Consider the following 26,732-nt stretch of genomic DNA (forward strand, 5'->3'; position numbering starts at 1 on the left):
TTTTCTTCTTTACCTGTTAACATGGATCACATTCATTGAATTTTTGAAGATTGAATCACCCTGGCAACCATAGAACAAACCACATGTGGTCACAGTATAGGAGCCTTTCTATGTATTACTTAATTTTATTTGCTAAAACATTGTTAAGGAATTTTATGTCTATACTTTTGTCTGTAGTTTTTTTTTTGGTTTGTTTGTTTGCACTGTGTTTGTCTGGCTTTGGTATCAGGGTAATGCTAGCTTCATAAAGTGAGTCGAAAAGTTTCCTTCCCTTCTATTTCCTGGAAGAGATTTGTAGAATTGGTGTTACTTTTTTTTAAACATTTGGTAGAAATTTGTGAAACCTTGTGGGTCTGAAATTTTCTCTTGGGGAGTTTTAAAATTATAAATGTAATTTTCTCAGTATTATAGGATGATTTAAATTATCTATTTCATATTAGGTAAGTCATAGTAGTTTGTTTTTTGAGAAATTGGTCAATTTTATCTAAGTTGGAGATATATAGAATTGTTCATTGTAACTCTTATTATCATTTTGATGTTTGCAGGTTCTGTAGTGACATCCTCTGTTTCATTCCTATTAGTAATTTGTGTCTTGTCTCTATTTATTCTTGCTAGAGGTTTGAATATTTTCATATTATGTTTTGAGACTCTGGATATTATTTAAGTAATTTTAGCTCTCTTTCTCCGACACTGCACTGACATGGAAAGAGAGGAAGACACGGGCTTTGTTACAGCCAAATGAAGGAAGATGTCTAATTTTTCCATTTGATCACCATTGACACCCAACATGAGGGTTCCTTGTTACTGCTGGGTGGGGGTGAAATTTCTGGTTCCCCATGCGGCGTCCATTGATACTACAGTGAAGGTGGCCTCAAAATCACTGGGCAGTGATGAATATCTTAACTGTCTACTAGGCCTTCACTGATACCACCCCAATAGGGATATGGAGGGACACCTCATTATTTCTGGGTAGTGGTAGAAATTCTGTCTCCCTATATGTTCTCCACCTATATTTTGGGGAGATTATTTCATTGCCAGCTGATGGAAATGAAAGTCCCAACTCTCTACTTGGTCTTCTCTGGCACTGGTTTGGGGACATCTCATTCTAGTCTTATGATGGTAAAAGTCTAAACTCCCCACTGGGCCTTTGTAGGAGGCCACAGTGTTTTCTATGGTGTTTGCCTTGAGTAGAGCAGTTACAGTCGAAGTTTTCTGTCTCACTAGGCTGGCTATTTCTTGGTTATTTGGCTAAAGACAGAAGGTGCTTGTTGGGGCTTTTTTTTTTTTTTCTTTGATTGTGCCCATAGTTATTTTCAGATTGTCAGCTTCTTTAACTCCAAATCAGGGATAAATAAGGCATGAAGAAAACCCAAGGAACTTACAACCGTGTCACTTCTTGGGTCCTGAGATGGTCTTTGGCTGGTCAGCTTTCTTCTTTCCAACTTTCAGAGTCCTTTTATGTTTCTTTAAAACATAATATCCAGGGTTTTTAGTTGTACTTAGCAGGAAGAGCGAAAAGTAGGTCTAATTCATGTTCTTGGAAGAAGTCTGTGCTCTACTTTTGATAGCTAAAATGTGCTGCATTACCTAATCCTCATCCATGCCTTAGAAGACTCGGAAATCTACAACAGATGGACCACATGGATGGTGACATTTTCATCAACCCGACAATACCATTTTCAGAACAATGCACAGTCCAGGCTGGAGCAGTCATGGCTTGGCAGTCGACTCACCCTTATTGACTGTCAGCTATGTTCCAGGCACTGTTTTAGGAAGTGGGAATATAATAGGACTAGTTATCACAGATGATATCTTCATGCTGTTCCCAAATTATTTGGAATTAGTGTCATATATTCAGTGTGAGTATATAGGGTGGAACAACTCCTTTCTCCTCCCTGTACCCAACCTAGAAATTGCAGGTGTATTATCTCTTTTATTCATAGAGTTCAGACATCTATTCTCACTCTGAACTTGAAGTTCAAGCCCTCTGAGACCTGCAAAGAGCAGCGTCACTGGATTTATAATCTACTTGGGATGAAAAAGAGTGGAATTTCATCAATATTCAGTTTACCAACAGCAGAGCCTAGGCTCTTTTCTGTGGCATTTTTATCCAGTGTATTTGAGATATAAGAATGCCATAAACTGTCAGTAACTACCTTTTTCTTCGGAACACTGTGTAACATATTCCTAGGATAGTACCTCATAAATGCTGCCTCCTATCTATTAGGAACAGATAGGAGACAGCATTCCAACCATTCCACCTATCCCTTTGAATACTCCCAATTTTCTATTAATTTCTCCTTTTCAAGACCGTATCTGCAAGGAGCACCACTTCCATGCCTACTCCCGGGTGTGTAGCCAGTGAAAGCTGTGTCTGCTGGCAGTGGATTAATCGGGAGATGCATATTGGTAGGTACACAAGAGATTTACTTGGGAGCCAAGAAACCTTCTGCGCATCAACCCAATGTTCCTATCTAACATACCCCTATGATACCAACATTTTATCCCAGTTGGATATAGCTGTCATGGGAAACAATGAAGAGTAGGTAGTATCAGATGCTGTGTGAAAGGAACTGCATTTTTTAAACTGTTGGAAGTGCAACAGTGTGATCGGGCCCTTGCAGGAGGTCCTATGGTAATAAAACACAATTCATGAGGCTCAGTCAGAGCCAGTGATATATGCTCATAGAGGTGAACTGTTTAAGACAGTAGCTACAAATGATAATGTAAATTTAAATTACTTAAATTAAAATCAGATTCAAAAATTTAGTTCCTTAGTTGTACTTGTTAAATTTCAAGGGCTCAAAAGTCACATGTGCTTGTGCCACAACATTGGAGGCTCAAGAGTAGAACTCTCCATTATCACAGAAAATTCTCTTGGATAGAGCTTCTATGCAGTATTCTTGTTACTTCCTGTTCTCTTGTTGCCTTGTTGTCTTTGACTTTTGCTTTTGGGTGCAGTATGTCCTGTTTTATTGTTTTTCTATTTGACCTGAAGGCCTGTCCCATTCCCCCTTGATCTCTGCCTCTGTTCTGTCACCAACTTCAGTTTGAAAAATTACTGTTAACTCTTGCTAAATAACTGACCTCTGACCTCTTCCTTTGATTTTGGATTTATTTCTTAGTACATAATGGTCTTAACTTGCTCACCCCTGAGCCTAGAATACTGAGTTCCTGATTTGGTCTTAGCATCTGATTTGTCCTCTCTAAGTCAGGTTACCTCAGAATTTTAGTCTATGGCTTTCCTGCTCTGGACACGTGTATGCTGTACTTAGCTCACTGGTTCTCATTGTATTGTTTTCATTCTTCAAGATCTGCAAGTGTGGGCAATAATAAAATATTAGTATGCTATAACCAAGGCTTAAGTATTAGATTTATTATTGTAAAAAAGTTTCCAATATGCAGTGAAAGCTAAATAAACAATACTTGTTAACATGGCAAGAGGAAAAGTGGAAATAGGTGCTTACTTATGCTAATAGCTGCTTTGAAAAAAGTTAGAACATAAATTCTAGATGATAAAATTTGTAAAACCTTTCATACTATATTTAGAGTCATAATACACACAGTTTAAAAACCACAAAATAATATGCACGATTGGCTAAATATTAGTTGGCAGTGCTTTCATCCACAGAAATATTTCTTAACTGAAGTAGCAGCAAATTCAGCTTCACAAAACTTGAAAATTAAAAAAATCTAAATTTCTACAATTCTAGTGCTTAATTACAAACAAAAATGTTAGTTGTTTTTTTCCTTGATATTAACTTGTCATTTTTAAATGATCCGAGAAAGATACTAAGGGAGGAATCCTGCAATAAAATGTATATAGCAGCAAAGGCAACCCAATTAAATTAGGTGTATTATTAGGAAATGTAATCAATCCTCAGTTATCTAAGGACTTACCACTTCGTGTATGTATTTCTTAATCTGTTAGGGAATTATAGGAAAAGAGAATAAAATGGAGGTTTAATGGCTGATTAAAGCCAGTCTAAAACCTAATTGTATCACTAAGTATGGTGCTTTTCACAAAGTGGGCACTAAATAAAACTTATGGAATTGTAGATAAGGGAAAGATAGATCACCAAAGATGAAAATCAGTGTGTTCAAAAATGTCTTCTTTATTGAAAGCATGGTATTAAGAATTCCATGGAAAATAGAAAATACTTTGTAGAATCTAAACAAAAAAAAAAAAAGAAAAAGAAAAGCTAAGTTAATAGGCGTCTCTACAGCAAATGAAAAACAATAGCACCCGTGATATTTTCATATAGATTTATGATTGAGATAGTTTATATAATATTATACATACCTGGTTGAATCACTGAATTTTAGAAATATACCTAAGAGGTATACTTGAAACATATTAGAAATTTTGATTTTTTTTTTTAGATGGAGTTTTGCTCTTGTTGCCCAGGCTAGAGTGCAATGGCACTATCTTGGCTCACTTGCAACCTCTGCCTCCTAGGTTCAAGCGATTCTCCTGCCTCAGCCTCCCGAGTAGCTGGGATTACAGATTCGTGCCACAATACCCGGGTAATTCTTTTTTGTATTTTCAGTAGAGATGGGGTTTCACCATGTTGGTCAGGCTGGTGTCGAGTTCCTGAGGTCAGGTGATCCACCTCCTTAGCCTCCCAAAGTGCTGGGATTACAGGCATAAGCCACATCGCCTGGCTTGATTTTTAATTAATAACTAATATTTTATGAGTCTATCATGCAAAACCCAATTTAATAAAAATTGCATTAAAATATTTAAAAGATTTTGTTTTTAAAAGATTTTGTTTTCTTGAACTACAATTGAAACGCTATTCTCAGGATGTCATGTAAATATTTCTGTAAATAGTGGACTAAATCTTGTGTTCTACATGTTATACAGAAACTTGTGCATTTGAAAATGTGCATGTTGAAGCTGTGAAATTTAGTTTTTTATTGATTGATTGATTTTTTATGAAATAGGCTCTCATTCTGTCACTCAGGGTGGAGTTCAGTGGTACAATCATGGTTCACTGTAGCCTTGACCTCCCAGGCCCAAGCAATCCTTCCATCTCAGCCTCCCAAGTACATGTACCACCATGCCCAGCTTATTTGTTTCATGTTTTACAGAGATGGGGGTCTCACTTTGTTGCCCAGGTTGGTCTTAAACTTCTGGCTTCAAGCAGTCCTCCTGCCCCAGCTCCCAAAGTGCTGGGATTATAGGTGTGAGCCACTGTGTTCAGTCTAATTATTAATTTAAATATTAAATGTTATTGAAGCAAGCTTTGTTGGATTCAAAAGCCAAAAGCAAAAGCATTGTTAAACACTTGTTCTTAATTTACAGTAATCTAAAAAACAAAATAAAATGTTTTATCTGTATTAGAAATGGGGAAAAGTTGATCAATAAATTGTTTTGGGTATTTTTTTTTGTATTTGGGCAAGCCCCATGTACCACTATAAAAGTTTTCTATTTTTCTCATCTGAACTTTAAATATACAATATACAGATCAAATGCTTTTTAACTTATGGTGGGATTACATCCTGATTCACCATCATTAGTTGAAAATATTATAAGTCAACAATGCATTTAATACACCTACCCTACTGAACATCATAGCTTAGTCTCATTTACCTTAAATGTGCTCTGAACACTTACATAAGCCTACAGTTGGTAAAAATCATCTAGCAACATAGTTCACTGTAGAGCATTGTTGTTCATCATGATCCCATGGCCAAATGGGAGCTGTGGCTCCTGCTACCCAGCATCATGAGGGAGTATTGTACCCATGTCACTAGCCTGGGGAAAGATCAAAACTCAAAATTCAAAGTGTGGTTCGTACTGAATGCACATGGTTTTCACACCATTGAAAAGTAAAAAATATTGTAAGTCAAACCATCACAAGTGGGGAACCATCTGTGTAGCCTAATGCCTGTGTCTTACTTTTTTGTTTCTGTTGTCCTTTTCATAGGCAGAGGTAGATGTGCACTTTGGAAGGTGGTTTTTACTATCAAAGTTTCTCTTCTTTAAAATTGCCTTTCAAGTTGAATAAAAGAGCAAGACTCAACTGTAGGTTGTCTTCAAGAGATTAATCTCATAGGCTCAAAGGAAAGAGATGGAGAAAAATCTACCAAGCAAATGGGAAACAGAAGAAGGGCAGGTTGCTATTCAATTTCAGGAAAAAACCAGACTTTTTTTTTTTTCTTTTTTGAGATGGAGTCTCACTCTGTCACCCAGGCTAGAGTGTTGTAGCACTCTCTTGGCTTACTACAACCTCCACCTCCTGGGTCCAAGCAATTCTCTTGTCTCAGTCTCCTGAGTAGCTGGAATTACAGGCATGCACCACCATGCCTGGCTGATTATTGTATTTTTAGTAGAGATGGGATTTCACCATGTTGGCCAGGCTGGTCTCGAACTCATGAACTCAGGTGACATACCTGTCTCGGCCTTCCTAAGTGATGGGATTACAGGTGTGACTCACCATGCCCTGCCAAACCAGACTTTAAACCAACAATGACTAAAAAAGACAAAGAAGGGCACTGCATGATAGTAAAGTGTTCCATTCAACAAGAAGACCTAACTATCGTAAGTATATATACACCCAACAGAGCAGCACCTACATTCACAAAGCAATTTAATAGAAACCCATGAAGAGACTTAGATAACCACACAGTAATAGTGGGAGATTTCAACACCCCACTGACTGTATTAGACAGATCATCAAGGCAGAAAACTATCAAACATATTTGGGACCTGAACTCAACACTTGACTAAATGAACCTAACAGCAATCTACAGAACTTTCTACTCAAAAACAACAGAATATACATTTTTCTCATCTGCATATGGCACATACTCTAAAATCTACCACACAACCAGCCATTAAACAATTGTTAGCAAATTAAAAAAAAAATGAAATAGTAACTACACTCTTGGACCACAGTGCAACAAAAATGGAAATCAATACTAAGAAAATATTTCAAAATCATACAATTACATTTAAATTAAACAATGTGTTCTTGAATAACTTTTGTCCAAACAAATTAATGCAGAAATCAGGGAATTATTTGAAACTGATGGGAACAAAGATACAACATACCAGAATCTCTGGGATAAAGATAAAGCAGTATTGAGAAAAGTTTATAGTGCTAAACATTCACATCAAAAAGTTAGAAATATCTCAAATTAACAACATAGCATTGTACCTACAGGATCTAGAAAACCAAGAGTAAAGCAACCCTCAAAATAGCAGAAGACGTGAAATAACCCAAATCAGAGCTAAACTGAATGAAATTAAGATGTGAAAAACCAAACAAAAGATCAACAAATCCAGGAGTTTTATTTTTTGAAAGAATAAATAAGATTGATAGACCAGTAGACTAATAAAGAAAAAAGAAGATTCAAATAAACACAATCATAAATGACAAAGGGGATATTATCACTAACCATACAGGAATACACAAACCCTCAGACTCTTATGAATGCCTCTATGCAAAGAAAAACAACAACAACAAAGAAAAACAACAACAACAAAAACAAACAAAAAACCTGGAAAAACTGGAAGAAATTGATGAACTCCTAGAAACAGACAACCTCACAAGATTAAGCCGAGAGGAAATTGAAACCCTGAACAGACCAATAACGAGTTCTGAAATTAGAAATAAAAAGCCTACCAACTAGAAAAAGCCCAGGATCGGACAGATTCACAGCTGAATTTTACCAGATGTGTAAAAAGGAGCTTTTGAGGCCAATATAATTGTTGAACATAGAAGCAAAAAATCATAAAAAAAAAAATCCAGCAGCACATCAAACAGCTAATCCATCATGACGAAGTAGCCTTTATTCTTGGATGCAAGGTTGGTTCAATACACACAAATCAATAAATGTGATTCATCACATAAACAGAACTAAAAAACCACATTATCCTCACAATAGATGCAGAAAAAAATCTTTTGATAAAACTCAACATTCCTTTAGGTTAAAAACCTTCAACAAACCAGGCATTGAAGGAACATACCTCAAAATAATAAGAGCCATCTATGACAAACCCACAGCCAACATCATACTGAATGAGCAAAAGCTCAAGTATACCCCTTAAGAACCAGAACAAGACAAGGAGGCCTTTTCTCACCACTTCTATTCAACATAATACTGGAAGTGCTAGCCAGAGCAATCAGGCAAGGAAAAGAAAGAAAAGACATACAAATAGGGAGAAAGAAAGTCAAAGTATCTCTGTCTACAGGTGATATAATTCTATACCTAAAAAACCCCATACTTTCTGCCCAAAAGCTCCTAGATCTGATAACTTCAGAAAAATTTCAGGATACAAAAATCAGTGTACAAAAATCAGTTGCATTTCTGTACATCAACAAAGTCCAAGCTGAGAGCCAAATCAAGAATGCCATCCCATTCACAATAGCCACAAAATGAATAAAATACCTAGGAATACAGCTAACTAGGGAGGTGAAAGAGCTCCACAATGAGAATTATAAAACACTTCTGAAAGAAATCATAGATTATACCAACAAATGCAAAAACATTTCATACTCACGGATAGGAAGAATCAATATTAAATGGGCATACTGATGAAAACAATTTACAGATTCAATACTATTCCTATCAAACTATCAATGACATTCCTCACAGAATTGGAAAATACTATATTAAAAATATGGAACCAAAAAGAATCCAAATAGCCAAAGCAATCCTAAGATCAAAGCTGAAGACATATTACCTGACTTCAAACTATACTATAAAGTATACTACAAAGCTACCATAACCAAAACAGCATGTTACTTTCACAAAAACAGACATGTAGACCAATGGAACAGAAAAGAGCCCAGAAATAAAGCTACACACCTACATCCATGTGATCTTTGACAAAGTCAACAAAAACAGGCAATGGAAAAAGGACTCCATATTTAATAAATGGTGTTGGGATAATTGGATGGCCATATTCAGAAGATTGAAACTGGACCCCTTCTTACACTGTATACAGAAATCAACTCAACATGTATTAAAGAATTAAATGTAAAACTTAAAAGTAGGCAAACTCCAGGATATAGCTTAGAAAATACCATTCTGGAATAGGCCCTGGCAAAGATTCCATGATGAAGACTCCGAAAGCAATTGTAACAAAACCAAAAATGGGATCTACTTAAGCTAAAGAGCTTTTGTACACAAAAGAAACTATCAAAAGATTAAATTGACAACCTACAGAATGGGAGAAAATATTTGCAAACTATTCATCCAACAATATCCAGAATCTATAAGGAGCTTAAATAAATTAAGCAAAAATCAACCCCATTAACAAGTGGGCAAAGGACATGAACAGTTTTCAAAAGAAGACATACCCATGGCCAACAAGCATATGAAAAAATGTTCAACATCACTAATCATTAGATAATTGTGAATCAAAATCACCGTGAGATACCATCTTATACCAATCAGAATAACAACCGACAAATAACAAAGTGAGGCTCTGGAGAAAAGGGAATGCTTAAAACTGCTGGTGGGAATGTAAATTAGTGAAGCCTTTGTGGAAAGCAGTTTGGTATTATCTCAAATAACTTAAAACAGAACTACTCTTTGACCAAGTGATCGTATTGTTGGGTATATAACCAAAGAAATATAAATCGTTCTGCCTTAAAGAAACAGGCATGTGTGTGCTCATTGCAGCACTATCACAATAGCAAAAACATATTATCCACCTAAATGCCCATCAATGGTAGACTGGATAAAGAAAATGTGGTATATCTACACACTACACAGACACAAAAATAGAAGTAGATCATGTCTTTTGAAGCAACATGGATGCAGCTGGAGGCTACTACCCTAAGCAAGCTAACAAAGGTAGAGAAAACAAAATACTGCATGTCCTCACTCCACTAAGTGGGAGCTAAATATTGAGTACACATGGACAGAAAGAAGGAAACAATAGACTCTGGGCCCTCCTTGAGGGTACAGGGTGGGAGAAAGGTGAGGATTGGAAAACTACATATTGGGAACTGTGCTTTTTAGCTGAGTGATAAAATGATCTGTACACACAAATCCCATGACACACATTTTATCCATTTAACATAGCTGCAGATGTACCTCTGAACCTAAAATAAAAGTTAACAAAAATAAAATAATAAACTTGCCTTTCAGTTGAAGCTGACATATCTTTGGCATGAATACTCAATTCAGCAGCAAACAATTCACAGTGGAGGCAACTGGGAATTGTGATCATCAGATGAGAGTAGGTACTTAACAGCCTGAGATGAGAGCTGCAGGCAATGTGGCCACACTGGGCCATGTCCGAGTCTAGGATGCTGATCAGAGGGAGAGAGTAGAGACATGGGTGATTTATGGGAGAAACAGAGAGATGCTTTAGTGCCTGCCCTTTCCCTTCCATTTCTGAAATCGTGTTCTGCCTGTTCTTCATTTTCCTGTCTCCCCAGTTTGCATGTTTGCATATTTGGTAACAATTTCTAAATTCTATAATATTCCTTTAAACATTTTTTCCTCATATATACCATAAAACAAGTTTGAAGGCATTTTCTGATTTTGAAACTTGTGTCACAGGTTATAATTTCAATACTTCTAATCAGTAAAATTTTAAAGTGTTGCTGATACTGTATTATATGAACCAATGTCTCTGTGCCGACAATACAACTGTCATATCTGTATGCTTAACATCAGATAGATAGTGTGCTTTTCCCTCTTTTTATTGGATTTAGAGTAAGTTGAGAGCACTATTTTCTACCTACGCATTTTACTTTCCAGATTAAAGGTATATAGGGTTAAGTCTGATATTTTACCTTATACAACATGGAACAATGCCCTATTCCCCAAGACTGAACTCAAGTGGGGTATTCAGATTATAATATAGAAGGTAAACCAAGGTTAAAGCAGCATGGATCGTTGTTGGTAAAGCATGACCTCAATTATTGTTATTTATTAAACATTTACAATAAGAAATGGTTTACATTGAAAGGTCAGCATTTTATGTAAAAGGGGCATAAACAATAACGTTCCTCTTCCCCCAAAGACTACATTTGAGCCATGTGCATTTATCCCTCGCTTTAGAACTAGGTCAGCAATTCCATGCCAATAACAGTAGGACTCAGGAGAGTGGGAAGCCCTTTTCAACTCGGGTTGAATTTAAATTATACCTAGAGTTTGCAGAGCCTGTCTTTTTGAAAGAAAACAGGACCAAGAAAATAACTAAAATAATCATTTTTTAAAATAGAGGTTCATAAAATATTTGCATTCATGAAAAATTTGTAAAATATAGAAAAAAAATTTTCTGGGAAATACATATTTAAACAGCCAGTGCTTAAAGTCGGTTGGATATTTTTGGAGGTCTGTGAATGTAAGAAAGTGGCATAGATTAGTGGCGGTGCGCTTGGAATTGCATATCAAAAAGATGTGGGTTTAGGTTTTCTTTCTTACTGTGTGATCTTGGGTAAATCACTAAATTCCAACTTTCTTATCTGTGAAATGGAGATAACAGTAATGCTTTCCTTCTAGAATTATGAGGATTAAATGGGATCAATATAGTTTTTAGCTCTATTTTCTAACACATAGTAAGTTAAAACAGTCAAACACATTTGTAGCATATAGTAAGTTCTTATTAATGTCAGCTTTTACTGTTATTACTCTTAGGAAGTAGTGTATAATAATGCTGTTGATCTTATGAAGGTTCTGAGGACCAAAAGTTAAATTAAATAAGCTAAGTTTTATTATTTCCCCAGAAAACTTGCCAGTAGACTATGAGCTTCTAGAGTGAATACTAAAGGTTAGATTGCATTTTAATGTTTTCCTTAATTATGCTTTTTTCTTCCATTTTTGGAAGTTTGATGACTATAATCAATGTAGTCATGGATTTAGATTATAATTTTCCAGCTAATGAAATGAGATACTCTGCTATTTTTAACACTTTTCTCTCTAACCCCCAAATTACTCTTACAGGCCACTTTTTGTTCCACACACCTCTCCCTCCATCTTTGTGAGTCAGGAAATGGTGGTTGCAGAGGCAGAGGGCATCTGTTGGCCTCATACTTCTAATCTTAATTTAGGTTCAACCAGGATGCACCTCTATATGAGTAAGACATGTTCCTTTTCAAAATTTGATTTTATGTCAACGATTTATTAGCCATTTAAAAAAAAAAACTTGACTATGGATGTCGGTGTGTGTTAGAGCATGAAGAAGAAAGGAAGAGATAAACTGTACTCCTTTCTTGGTTGATTTTTTTTTTTTTTTTGCCCTTTCTCCTCCTGTTATCCGCTTCTTTATTGGTCAGGGAAGTGGGATCTGTTATTTGTAAGGTACTCTCTGCACCTTATGTCCTTATGCTCTTGATTCTAGTCTTGTCCTATATTTTCTGGCTATTGAAACATTGTTTACTTTTCCGCTTTGTTAGTTTGAGTTCATTAACATCATTCTATTTTCTATAGACATAGTCATATCTTCCCTATCTCAGAAAAACCTCTGAAGGATTTTATTACTCTGTCAAGCTGATACACCATTCTCCTCCCCCATCCGCTGGTCCACTTCTTAACAGGCTGCCTTTTGCTCCTCCCCCATCCGCTGGTCCACTTCTTAACAGGCTGCCTTTTGCTCTGTTTCCTCACCATCTAGTCCTTATTTTTACGTCTGTTCTTTTTTTCCCCCTCACAAGGATGTTGAAACTGTTGTTTTAAAAGTAATTTTGATTTAAAAGGGATTTTGACTCTTAGTAACTTTTTCAGTTGTCTTCTCCTCTGTAGATCGGCATGATGTAACTTCAGTCTTAACAGTTTGTCCTATACCCTGTGGATGAAAGAAAGGGCTTCCCCTTAAGTGTTGTTACTGGGAGGATGATAGAAGGAGCGTCTAGACTTTGATAAATAATTAATTTTTACTCCTGGTAATTTTAAAAATAATGAGTACATGGTTGTTTTTTCTTTAGGATAATAAATTAACATTGGGAAACGAAAAAGAAATGGTTGACATTGCCATTGCTCACTTGTCAGTTCTTCAGTCTTTCCCAGCCTCCTTGCAGGTAAATGCACTGTGGACTATTCTGGCCCATGGACTGTCTCTGTGTGGCTGGGGACCTGAGAAGCTCCTATATCAGTCAGGACTAAATCAAGGAAGCAGAACTCCTCAGAGTACTGTAGAGTAGGGATTTATTATAATGGTAAATCCTTGCACAATTGTGGGAGAAGCTGTAGAACAGTCACTTCTCAGCTCCTCTGATGCATTGACGTGGGTGAACAAGTTAGAGCTTGCCAGGAAATTAGTGAAGCAACACATATGCAGCTGTTGGAATAGGAGTGTAAAGGAGAGCTGGTGACTGTGGAAGGTTGCTGTTTCTATGCCTGCTGAAGGATAGGGGATCCTGTTCATCAGTGGCATTTGGAAGTAGAGCTGGATGCAGAGTAGAGAGCAAGAAGCTGAATCCACTGGTATGTTTGTGTCTGTCTCTCAACATCAAGATTAAAGACAAATGAAAATCTTCTGGAAGATCTTTACATTTCTTACAACCTTTAACTAGGATGAACTTCAAAGAGTAATGGCTGCTGCTTCACTTTTGCTTTCCGAGTCACATTGGATTATCTTTTGACCACCTCTGAGAACCATATGGGGAAAGAGGATTCTGGGCAATATAGTTCCAGGTTAAACAAGTTGATAAAGTACAAAATAACCACACTCCAGCTCATGTCAGCTTGGTGTCATTCACACCTCTTTTATCCATATTCGCATCTAATAGGTAAGTAATCTACCTACCATGATGCACCTATCTCTTATGCAACTGAAAACCTTCTAACTCCCTTCTCCAATTCACTCACTTCCCACCAAAAGGGATACAAAGTCCCATAGTCATTTTGTTTATCTGTGGGTGGTATTTATTCCCTTCCTAGATTAGTCACATTCTTGCTTTCATATCTTCTAGTAACTTAAATATTGACATATTAGTTTAATCACTATTAACATATGTTAGATAATAAAAAAAGAAAGGTCTATCTATATACAAATCTCTGTATCTTATATTAACTAATCTTTTTCTTTGTTACTTTCTCCTCTCTTGGATATATGTTTATATGGATATATACATGTAAATATGTTTATATATAAGTAAAGAGGAAATACAACTATTGTAGTTGTAATTTTTATAAATAGTCTTGTGGTGGTAGCTGGTATTTATTATTTGCTTCTTTTAATACCTATTCCATATTCCCTTCATCCTCAGCAAGCAACTTAGCTGATCGTGGTTTCTTGATTTGTAGAGTGTCCCCAAACTGAATTCCTGGAGTCCATGCCATTAGTAGTACTGACAATTTTGAGTTCTTATAGTGTTCCATTAATTTTTTACTGTAAGAATACATGAGTGATATGGTTTGGCTGTGTTCCCACCCAAATCTCATCTTGAATTGTAATTTCTATAATCCCCACATGTTGTAGGAGGGACCTGGTAGGAGGTAATTGAACTGTGGGGGCAGTTACCCTCATACTGTTCTTCTGATAGTGAGTTCTCATGAGATCTGATAGTTTTAAAAGGGGCCTTTCCCCCTTTGCTCAGCAGTTCTCTCTCTTGCTGCCATGTGAAGAAGAAATTGCTTGCTTCCCCTGCTGCCACGATTATAAGTTTTCTGAGGCCTCCCCAGCCATGCTGAACTGTGAGTCAATTAAACTTCTTTCCTTTATAAGTCACTCAGTCTCAGGTATGTCTTTATTAAAAGTGTGAGAACCATCTAATACAGTAAATTGGTACTGCAGAGAGTGCGACACTGCTGTAAAGATACCTGAAAATGTGGAAGCGAATTTGGGACTGGGTAATAGGCAGAGGTGGGAATAGTTTGCAGGGCTCAGAAGAAAACAGGAAAATGTGGGAAAGTTTGGAACTTCCTAGAGACTTGGAGGGCTCAGAAAACAGGAAGATGTGGGAAAGTTTGAAACTTCCTAAAGGTATGTTGAATGGCTTTGACCAAAATGCTGATAGTAATGTGGACAGTGAAGTTCAGGCTGATATGGTCTCAGATGGAGATGAGAAACTTGTTGGAAGTTGGAATAAAGGTTGCTCTTGCTACATTTTGGCAAAGAGACTGGTGGCCTTTTGCCCCTGCCCTAGAGATCTGTGAAACTTTGAATTTGAGAGAGATCATTTAGGGTATCTGGCAGAAGAAATTTCTAAGCAGCAGAAAGTTCAACAGGAAGCAGAGCAAAAAAAAAAAAAGTGGAAAATTTGGAGCCCAATGATGCAATAGAAAACAAAAATCCATTTTTTTTCTGGGGAGAAAATGAAGCCTAATGCAGAAATTTAAATAAGTAGTGAGGAGCCAAATGTTAATCACCAAGAAAATGGGGGAAAATGTCTCTAGGTCATGTCAGAAACCTTCATAGTAACCTCTCTCAACACAGACCTGTAGGCCTAGGAGGGAAATATAATTTTGTTGTCCAAGCCCAGAGCCCCTCTGCTCTATGCAGCCTCAGGACATGGTGCCATGTGTCCCAGCTGCCTCAGCTCCAGCACTGGCTAAATGGGACCAACATACAGCACAGGCCATTGCTTCAGAGAGTACAAATCCCAAGCCTTGGCAGCTTACATGTGGTGTTGGGCATGTGGGTGCACAGAAGTCAAGAATTGACATTTGGGAAACTCCACTTAGATTTCAGAGGATGTATGGAAATACTTGGATGTCCAGGCAGAAGTTTGCTTCAGGAGTAGAGCCCTCATGGAGAACATCTACTAGGGCAGTAAGGAAGGGAAATGTGGGGTTGGAGTCCCCATTGAAGCACTGCCTAGTGGGGCTATGAGAAGAGGGCCACTGTCCTCCAGACCCTAGAAAGGTAGATCTACCAACAGCTTGAACTGTGTGCCTGGAAAAGTCGCAGGCAGTCAATGTCAGCCTGTGAAAGCAGTTGGAGGGAAGCTGTACCCTGCAAAGCCACAGTGGCAGAGCTGTCCAAGGCTGTGGGAGCCTACCTTTCACATCAGTGTGCCTCGAATGTGAGACATGGAGTCAGAGGAGATCACGTTGGAACTTTAAGGTTTAATGACTGCCCTGTTGGAGGCATTCCTTCCTAGGGAATGAAGATCTCTAAACTAGCAGATCCAAAAGTTATGGGGACTGGAAGCAAAAATTTTGCTATTGGATAATTAAGAGTAACAGGGAGAGAAGCTACTTCATCTTCCACTTCCTGCTTCCCTAACCAATGAATCTTGACTAATGGGGAAAAAATTCCCAGCATCATATATTGGTCATTGATTCAGAGCATATAGTGTATGCTGAACAACATTGCAGCGCTCCATCAAGTGTGACCATTCAGTTGGCATTGTGTTTGAGTCTTAACAATTTATTCCAGGAAACATTGTAGGATCAGTAAATTCAATAAGCAAAAGATAATTGTTGCTCTTTACGTACTGTAAAACAAGTTCCTCGGAGAGAAGCAAAGCTATATGATACACCATGTTAGTGAATAAAGCATTCTCTAAGTTTACAGATGGTAGTTTTTACTAAAACCTTGTGGACTGGAATGGCAAAACTGCATTCATAAAAAGTATCTTATCAAGTGAGAAAATATTGCTGCCTTTCAATTGAAAGAAATTGTTCAATGTAATCAAACTGCCATGAGGTGGCTGGTTACTCTGGAGAATGGTATACCATGTTGGAACTCTGTGTTAATCTGTTATTCTCAGGCTGAGTACTCAGCAGTGGCTGTTGACAGAGTGGCCTTTGTGAGTAGAAGTATATGTTGCTGAGATTATGAATACCTTTTATTTTTACTACTATAACTATCTTATTAGTGAGCTGATACAGAAATGTCAAAGTGGCTGAGGAAAGAGAGAGACTGACATCTATAGAATGAGTAAGGTTGTCTACCTGATTATTAAAATCTCTTCTGCTGGAGGTCTTCAGTGAGCATTAATATGGGACACAAATATCCTCACACTGTGTGTCTGTTTTTCAGAGGTTGATCCATGTGCTTCTTCTCCAGAACTACTTTTTACCAAATTTAATCATATTCCTTCCAAGTCCCTGACTATCTAACAATTGTCAGCCTTTGCTTAAGAATCAGCATAGGTCTATGTCTCTGACCATCTCTCTCTCTCTCTCTCTTTTTTTTTTTTTTTTTGAAATAGAGTCTCACCCTGTCACCTGAACTGGAGTGCAGTGGCATGATCTTGGCTCACTGCAACCTCTGTCTCCTGGGTTAAAGTGATTCTCTTGCCTCAGCCTCCTGAGTAGCTGGGATTACAGGCGTGTGCCACCATGCCCAGCTAATTTTTTTGTATTTTTAGTAGAGATGGGGTATTACCATGTTGGCCAGGCTGGTCTTGAACTCTTGACCTTGAGATCTCTCTGTTCATCTCTTATTAGGCAAAATAAAAAAATCCCAGGTGCACTGCTCAGAGTTATAGCTGCTGGGGAGATTTTCCCTGAGTAGTAGTAATAGAATAGCTCTCCAATTTTAGAAAGTGCCAATGTACTATGTGGAACCATTTGTAAACCGTTGCCACATCTTTCTTTCTCTTCAGTCGACTGATTAAAAATACTCACACAGCTGTGGGCTGATAGAGTAGAGGAAATGTAAGGAGAGAAATGGAAAGTTGAATTTCTTACTCATGCGTGTTGTGCTTTTAGGGAATTGCTGGTGTTGATGATGGAGTTGTACTGTTCACTCCCAATTTTAGGGGTGGTTAAATCCAAAATTAGTTCTTGATAGTTTAATTTTCAAGATAATTTGATGGTCCATTGTTAAGTATCTATTCTCTACTAGGACCCAACACAGTTCAAATGCTATTTTTCAGAAGTGAGTGATATCTACAAAGGATGGTGAAGCTTAGCTCCTAAATCTTAAAGTTCTGTATTTAAAAAAAATTTATTAGTGCTACAAAATTTCCATTGTAAAGCATAAACACTTCAATCACAGGTCTGCTGAATTATAAGGTCTAAGTGGCAGAACAGCTTACGTGGAAAGCTGGACCTTTTACACATTTTTCTCTTGTTAGAGTTCTACTCAAAGATAGCGGCCTCTTGGATTACTCAATAATTGAGTCAGAGTAGTATGCCCAAATGAGATATATGTTGCCTTCAAAATCCAAAGACTCCTACCAGACTTAGTCTCTTTCTCAGTGTTAGGAAGGACCAAATTTGGCAACTTTCTCTTTACCTTGGAAAAGATATAGTAACATGGCCCTGACCATTGGACACATAGAAACTTTTCTGAAGTTTTTTGAGTATGAGTATCTTACCAGGGTGTTTAAGGTAATTACTGCTTCCTGCTCACCAAATCTAATCAGCCTGACATTATTAATGTAGACCATCAGGATGTCTTGTGTAACAGAGAGATGATCAAAGAAGGTTCCTGTAGGATAGATTATGACATAGGATGTCAGAGTTGATACAGATAGTTCTGAAGTAGATTTGTGGTGGTATATCAAATGAAAGCATTCACAGGATCAACATTATTATTTCAGGAACCCAGGAATGTATTGATTTGCCTTAGTAAATAAATCACATGTGGAACTGAAGCTTACAGTATGCATCATTACCAGTTTAAGTTTACAGTAATACATTATCCTTCTCCGGGATCCCTCTGTTCTGTACAAAAGCCAAATGTGCAAGTTGAATAGACTTGTGGTAGGAATGTCCGTCTCTGTATCCTTCAAGTCCTTAATGTTGGCACACATATCTGAAATGTCCCCAAGGAATGAGGAACTGCCTTTATTAATCTGATTGTAGAGGTAGTTCTAGAGGTTTCTAGTTGGTCTTCCTCACCATACTAGTCCTATTTTATGAGTTAGGAAACCAATGTGGAGATTCTGCTAGTTGTTTATTATGTCTTTACCTATAATGCATTCCAGAAGCAGGCAAAGAAATATGGGTTGATTTTAGGGACTTGTTGATGAGATAGATGCTTTTCAAAACTTCATTAATGACTTTACCTCCATAAACCTATCTATAGAATAGTTGACTAGTGGTCTATAGTGGTATTTGGGTCTGTTTCTTTGGAACTACTCTTGGTACCAATAATTGTAGTAGTTAGCTTCCGTCAGGAAAGCAGAACCACTATGAGCATTATGGAACAGACGATTTATTATTAAGAATTTGCACAGTTGTAGGAAATGTTAGAGAAATAAGAGTGTAAAAGGAAGATTTGAGAATCAATGAAAAACTTCTGAGCCACTGGCACAAGTGAATAAATTGGGGGTTGTCAGGGAATACATTTGCCTGCCAGTGTGAGACAGTGAAGGAAAACTGCTGGAGAAGTCTATAGATAGCTGTTGCCTCTGTGTCTGGGAGTAGGTTGGATCTTATTGTTGATTAGAAAGGCTGGCAGGAAGGAAAAAGAGCTGGACATGGAGTGAGGGTGAGCGAGAATAAGCCAGAATCTACTACACCTCTGCATTTATCTCTCAGTGTGCGGAGAGCAAAACAAGGTAGAATCTGATGATAGCTCTGCATCTGTCTCTCACTAGTCTAGCCAGGATAACTTTCAGAATGTAATCACTGCTCTCACTTTTGCTTTCCAAATCTTGTGAGATTTTCTTTTTTGGCCACCTCTAATAGGGGAAACTTAAGGGAAAGGGATTTTGGGGAAACATTTTTAGATTGGTCAAGTTAACACAGAATAAAACCTCCATACCCCTTGCGCAACATTCCAGCTTCTTTTTATTCTTCCAGGGGTGAGCACATAGAGCACATGTTGAAACAATGGTGTCATAAAATCAAAATTTCTTCAATTGCACAGGGGACACTTTCCTTGAAGAGTTATTCAAACTACAAAGACTTTGTGAGGGGAAGATAAAAAAACTTTTGTTTTGTTAATCCATTTAGATTTTGGGGGTTGTTACAGTCTCTTGGTCTACTCTAATGAATACACCCATCTTTCTCCCTTAAAGCAAGGGAAGTTCTTGATTAAGCAAGATGATGTTTGTTTGAAGGTTGAAGGGTAACTTTGGCAATGATAAAAGTTCATGATTTTGAATGTGGTTATTTGGGGTGGAGTGTTTTGGGGAGTGGATATTTTTTACTGTTTATCACAAGTAGAGGTGGCACATAAAAAACAATAAAAAGTCTGAGGGGTCACCTCTATTATGTTTTTTACTCCAGAGAGGAATGTGTTATGTTCTGTAGCAAGCATACCTCAGACTGAGCTGAGAACCTCCACCATCATCCATATGTTTGATGGCTTCTGACTCTGGACCTAGCTGAGTGAACTCTGCCCTGTCCCAGTGCCATCTTGGCCACACTTCTTCTGTTTCTGATTGCGTCTCCTTCACTTGCTCCAATGATTTCTGCCTTCTTGCTCTAAGTCTCTACTCCCTGAGTTCTTAACTGTGTCATATATCCTTATCTTATGTAAAAGACTCTTATGTAGATTTTTATTTCATTCATTATCTCCTTAAATTCTACTCTCATATCTTTAAGTTCTGGATAATTGTGCGCTGTCATTTTTGATATTCCACTGCAACAGTATATTCAATATCTTTGAGGCCAGACTCATTTGCTTTTTGATAAATTTCTTTCTTTCTCATTTGTATTTTCCTGTTTCTCAGTGGTTTTTCTATTTGCATAGTCAACCAAACTATAAACCTTTCTTCTCCCCTTATAAACAATCATATTCTATAAGTTTTTCTTAATTATCTTTAGCTCTTCAAATGTCTCTAATCCAGAGGCCATTTATAAGACAGGGTAATTATGTAGTAGCCAAAGAAGGTTATGAAATTACAGTTTAATAAAGTTGTGATATACTTTAAGATAATGGAAGATTCATTCAAAAGTCAATAAAGACCTACTAATGATAAAGTCCTATGGCCTTTTAGCGTATTTTTATGTTTTAATGACTTATGTATCCAATTTAAACTTATTCTTAAAAGCTAAATTTTACTATTTAATAATACTATATGTTTGCCATTTTGCCCACAAACATATATAATATTTTAAATATCCCCTTTAATAGCTATATGTACAAGCAAATAAACCAGGCTTTAAGAATACTTGTTATAAAGAAATGCTAATGAATGAGTGTATATCTCTTATTAAAAGAGAACATTTAAAGTTAGTTTAGACAAGTTTAAAAATCATTGATAACAAAGGAATCTCGATCCTGTTGGACAAGCTTAGACAACTTATTAAGTGTGAAAACAAAATCAAATGACAATTTTTATGTAACTTTTTTTTATTTCTGGCAAATATGGGATGAATTGTAACTTGATTTTGAAAGAGTAATGCTGTAAGAATTTTCAAGACAGGGTAGTATTTAGTAGCCAAAGAAGGTTATGGAATTACTGTTATAAGAAAGATGTAATATACTTTAAGATAATGGAAGATTTATTCACAACCTAATAAAGACCTACGAATGATAATGCCAGCAGTATTTCACTCAGTTCTACTCCTTTATGAATTCAACCCTGGCCCAAAGAAATTAACTCTTAATGGTACATAAAATGTGCTCCAGGCAATTGCTTAACATTGTGAAGTTGACTTGAGAGGTGCTTATTACAAGGATTTCTCCTCTGTTTCCTGCAAGGCTGGTTAACTTATCAGCCCCACTAATGCCTGCTTCCTTAAGACTGATGCACAGTTTGGTTTCTGGCCTTTGGCATTGTGTTTGTCTGTTTTCTTATCTTTCTCAAGAGTAGAATCTACATGGATGAGATTCTTGAAGGGACTACTGTTTGGAGTTTGACATCTATACCTATCAATAGATTTCTTGCATTCACTTCTTTATGATCACTTCTTTCTCTTTCTCTTTTTCTTTCTCTTTCTCTCTTTCCCTTTCTCTCCGTCCTTCCTTCCTCCACTCCTCTCCTTTCTTTTCTGTCTCTTTCTCTGTCTTTTTTTTCTTTCTCTCCTTCCTTCCTCCCTGTCTCTTCTTTCTTTTCTCTCTTCTTTTCTTTTCTTTCTGTCTCTGTCTCTTTTCTTTTTCTCTCTCCTTCCTTCCTTCCTTCCTTCCTTCCTTCCTTCCTTCCTTCCTTCCTTCCTCCTTTCCTTCCTCCCTCCTTTCCTTCCTCCCTTCCTTCCTCCTTTCCTTCCTCCTTTTTTTCTTTCTTTCAATGGTTAATACTGAGTATCAACTTGATTGGATTGAAGGATACAAAGTATTGATCCTGGGTATGTCTGTGAGGGTGTTGCCAAAAGGGATTAACATTTGAGTCAGTGGGCTGGGAAAGGCAGACCCACCCTTAATCTGGGTGGGCACAATCAAATTGAGAGACAGGACTAGCTGGATTTCCTAGGCCAACTAAGAATCCCTAAGTCTAGCTGGGGAAGGTGACCACACCCACCTTTAAACACAGGGCTTGTAACTCAGTTCACATCCGACCAAACAGGCAGTAAAGACAGCTCACTAAAATACCAATTAGGCTAAAAACAGGAGGTCAAGAAATAATCCAATCATCTATTGCCTGAGAATACATGGGGGAAGGACAATGATTGGGATATAAACCCCAGGCATTCGAGCCAGGAGTGAGAAGTCTCCTTTGGGTCCCCTCCCCTTGTATGGGAGCTCTGTTTTCACCCTATTAAATCCTGCAACTGCATACTCTTCTGGTCTGTGTTTGTTCCAGCTCGAGCTGAGCTTTCACTCACCATCCACCATTGCCGTTTGCCGCCATTGCAGACCTACCATTGACTTCCACCTCTCCAGATCTGTCGAGGTGTCCATTGTGCTTCTGATCTAGTGAGACACCCATTGCCGCTCCCGTCTGGGCTAGAGGCTCTCCACTGTTCCTGCACTGCTAAGTGCCCAGGTTCATCCTAATCAAACTGAACACTAGTCAGTGGGTTCCACGGTTCTCTTCTGTGACCCAGGGCTTCTAGACCTATAACACTCACCGCATGGCCCAAGGTTCAATTCCTTGGAATCTGTGAGGCAAAGAACCCCAGGTCAGAGAACAAAAGACTTGCTGCTATCTTAGAAGCGGCCACCATCATCTTGGGAGCAGCCCGCCACCGTCTTGGGAGCTCTAAGAATAAAGACCCATCCGTAACAAAATCAGCCTACAGTGAATATAAAGCAGGCAGAAAAATGTGAAAAGAGAGACCAGTCTACCCTCTCAGCCTACATCTTTCTCCTGTGTTGGATGCTTCCTGACCTTGAACATTGACTCCAAGTTCTTGAGTTTTGGAACTTGGACTGGCCTCCTGGCTCCTCAGCCTGCAGACAGCCTATTGTGGGACCTTGTGATCATATGAGTTAATACTTAACAAACTCCCCATTATAATATATATATATTCCATTAGTTCTCTCCCTCTAGAAAATTCTGACTAATACCCCTTTCTTCCTTCCTCCCTCCCTCCCTCCTTTCCTCCATTCTTTTCTTCTTTTCTTCCTTTCTATTTTCCTCTTGTTGAGACAGGGTCCCAGAATGATAGAATGATGTTCAGGCTGGTCTTGAACTCCTGGGCTCAAGAGATCTGCCCTCCTTGGCCTCCCAAAGTGCTGGGATTATAGGTGTGAGATGCAATGACTGGCCCATAATCATTTTCTAAGTAACCTCCATCAGTTTTTGTGTACCTAATAATGGGCTAGATTCTAGGAAATTTAACAGCGTGTACCTATATCCAAACAGCTTGCAGTATATGGAAGAGAAATATTATAAGTCAATTATTATAGTGTAATGTATTAAATATTACTTTAGAAGTGGGGGAACAGAGCAAGGACAGTGTAGGTACTTAATAAATATATATTGAGTAGAATAAATGTAGATTGAAGGACACATAAATGAATGGGTCTAATTTAACTGTGGATTGATAGAAGGAGCATGTTTCCTTTCTGAAAAAGAGGATTCTTAAAGTAAGCTTCAAAGAATGCAAAAGTGTCAGGAGCCAGAAGTCTGGAATTATACTCAAGGCAGTCAGAACAAGTGTGACAGATGCAGAGAAAGCATAAAATACCATTATGTATTCAGGTAAATGCTTTCAAATTGATGGAGTAAATAATTCATATTGTGCTATGGCTGAAAACTCAGAATCAGTATTTCTAAAACTGAACTCATGAATTCTTCCTTAAAATTGTGTATTCTTATCATTCTCTTGAAAAATAATATCAGAAATGAAACAAAAATCTGGATATCATCTTCCTCCTCTAATATCCCACCTCTGGTTAGTCAGCTTTGCTGCAGATTTTACCTTCTTATTATCTCTTAGGTCTCTCTTCCCTCTTTCCAACAAATTCTTCAGCCAGGTCTCATATCCTTATTCCTTCTTTCCTTCATTCACTTAACAAATATTTACTGGGTACCTATTAGTTTACCCACATTGCTAACACAGTAATATTTCAGATCTATAAATTTGATCATGTCTCTCCTCATGTATTTAGAAGAAGCCATCAAGACTTAGCTGAAGAATTCAGAGTTTACTCTGCAAGATAAAGAAATCCATTGAAATATTTTAAGCTGGAGAGTGATATGTCTCCATTTGCATTTTAGAAAAACACTAAAAGGACCAAAGATGGGGCCCTGGAGAACAACCTACTGAGGTGATATATGATAGGAGTGGAGCTGGTGACAGATATTAAAAAGGAATGGAATTAATATTGGAAGAGAATGGAGTAGCCATAAGAAGATGAACTTTTTAAAGGAGAAAGTTCATAACAAGATTTGTATCACATTAACTCTCACCAAGAGAGGGCAGGCTCTCACCAATATCTGTCACTCTTTCTTCTTTTGGGGCGGTGAGTGAGGCAATTGGAGAGAGCAGAAGTTCCCACCTTAGGGGTTGAAGCTAAAATGTGAGGAGTGTCAGAAAATAATTTCCTTACTCTCCCCAACTTTTCATCTCATGACTTGGCTTGATAATTAAACCTATGGTAAACAGGAGAGAAAAGCTACAATTTGCAAGGCCAGTCCTGTTCTTATCATTGTGAATTCACTCCCTGTCACCATCCACAACTCACCATTATCCTCTTTGAACCATGGTCGGCAATTCCTATTTTGTTCCCAGAATGATCTGAAATGGGTAAAAAAAAGACTACATTAAAAAATTTATCTACTATTCTGAATTTTTTTTATTCTATTCCATATCTCAAATTGTATTTATTTAAAATTTAGAAGGAATTACATATTCAGTCAAATTATAGCATAAAAATGTTCGAGATAGCACAATGCCAGCAGTGAAAACATGACCCAAATATGCAATTTCAGAACACCCTCTAATTATCAAATTGCTAAAGAAAAATTAATACCCAGAATAAATTTGCTTCTAAATTAAATTCCTAAGGAAAACTTAAAATTTATTCTCTCCATTATGTCTTATTATGCTGATTTTCAATTGGGTTGGAGTTTTAAGTCAATGGTAGTTCCTTCAGCAGCTGTAACCTGCAGTGTCTTACACTGGGTTCTTTTAAAAAGAATTGATAGGACACATTGGATCATCACAATACTTCTTGGACAGTCATATGATTGAGGAAAAAAAAGTCTGTAGGTGCCACAGCAGCAGTACTAGCAAAATAATATAACCATAGTTTAGAACATAATACTGTTCAGGCCCTCACAACAGATGTCAGCCAAGGATCATGCATTTAGTGGCATATGGAAGCTAGATAGAAATAAGAAGATAGAGATGTTTTTAGTTTTAGCTTCTCTATGATAGTGGTCAGTTGGCTATCAATAATTTCCACTCTGTAAGTCCAAGGTTTTTATAGCTGCAAAAACAGTAGTCCAGTGCAAAGCACTAACTTCTGCTATGTGCTTCTTCAGAATAAACGTTCATTTTTTACATTTTTAATTCCCTTTTTATTGGTTAATCTTTGATTTCAATGGCATTGTCTCCACCATTTATTTTCCTCTAAGTAGGACTTCACTTGTTTCCATTATGGTTCATTTAGCAGCACTAAAGAAACAGAATGAAGGTGGGCACAAGCACAAGGCTCTGTCAGATTTCTTTTACCAACATCCAGGTTATGAAAAGTCTCAACTTCTACATATCAGGAGATGTTTACTCTAGCCCGGTACTTCGTATTCCAGGCTGAGATGCCTCCCAACAGTGCATGCATGAAAATTCTGCTCTACCTGGTAAAGTCTTCCTGGTTCTAGCGATGATCTTATTCATTCTATGTATGACAAAATCCTAGAAGATATAACAGTGCCTCTCCAGTTTAAGTTCCTCAAAACTCAGGAAAAAAACATTGTGTTTGCACTTATGATCAGATTACTACTTCCTCCATTTGAAGGCTTTGAAATGTCCAACATGACTGCTAAGTTGAGCCCTTTTTTTCTGATTAAACCTTACTGTGGTTCTCAGCTCAAGCACACCACTCAAATTTTTGCTTAAAGCTTCACTTGCTCACTATACTTTTGTGTTTAGCTATATAACCTAAACCTGTTAACATGAATCTACACTCACGTAGACTTCCAGGAAAAATAAAACCTTCTGCTGACTTCAAGTTTCAAAGAACCAAGAAGCCATCACTGTTAAAGCTCTTCATTTCAGCTACATTAGAAAGTTTAATAGATCCATGACATATTTTGATCTAAAACTCAGTCCTCGATCTATTTTCATAGTTTTCCAGCTGACGCACCTTGTCTTGAGAATTTAGGATGACAACTGTACTTCTCCCTTAGTTTCAGGGATTCTGAATTGAAAAAAATAGGTCAGTACTGGTACCAAAACAGAGATATAGTCCAATGGAACAGAACAGAGCCCTCAGAAATAATACCACACATCTACAACTATCTGATCTTTGACAAACCTGACAAAAACAAGAAATGGGGAAAGGATTCCCTATTTAATAAATGGTGTTGGGAAAACTGGCTAGCCATAAGTAGAAAGCTGAAACTGGATCCCTTCCTTAC

The sequence above is a fragment of the Colobus angolensis genome, unplaced genomic scaffold, assembly GCF_000951035.1.
Source record: "Colobus angolensis palliatus isolate OR3802 unplaced genomic scaffold, Cang.pa_1.0 Scaffold224, whole genome shotgun sequence".
Classification (NCBI taxonomy): Eukaryota; Metazoa; Chordata; class Mammalia; order Primates; family Cercopithecidae; genus Colobus; species Colobus angolensis.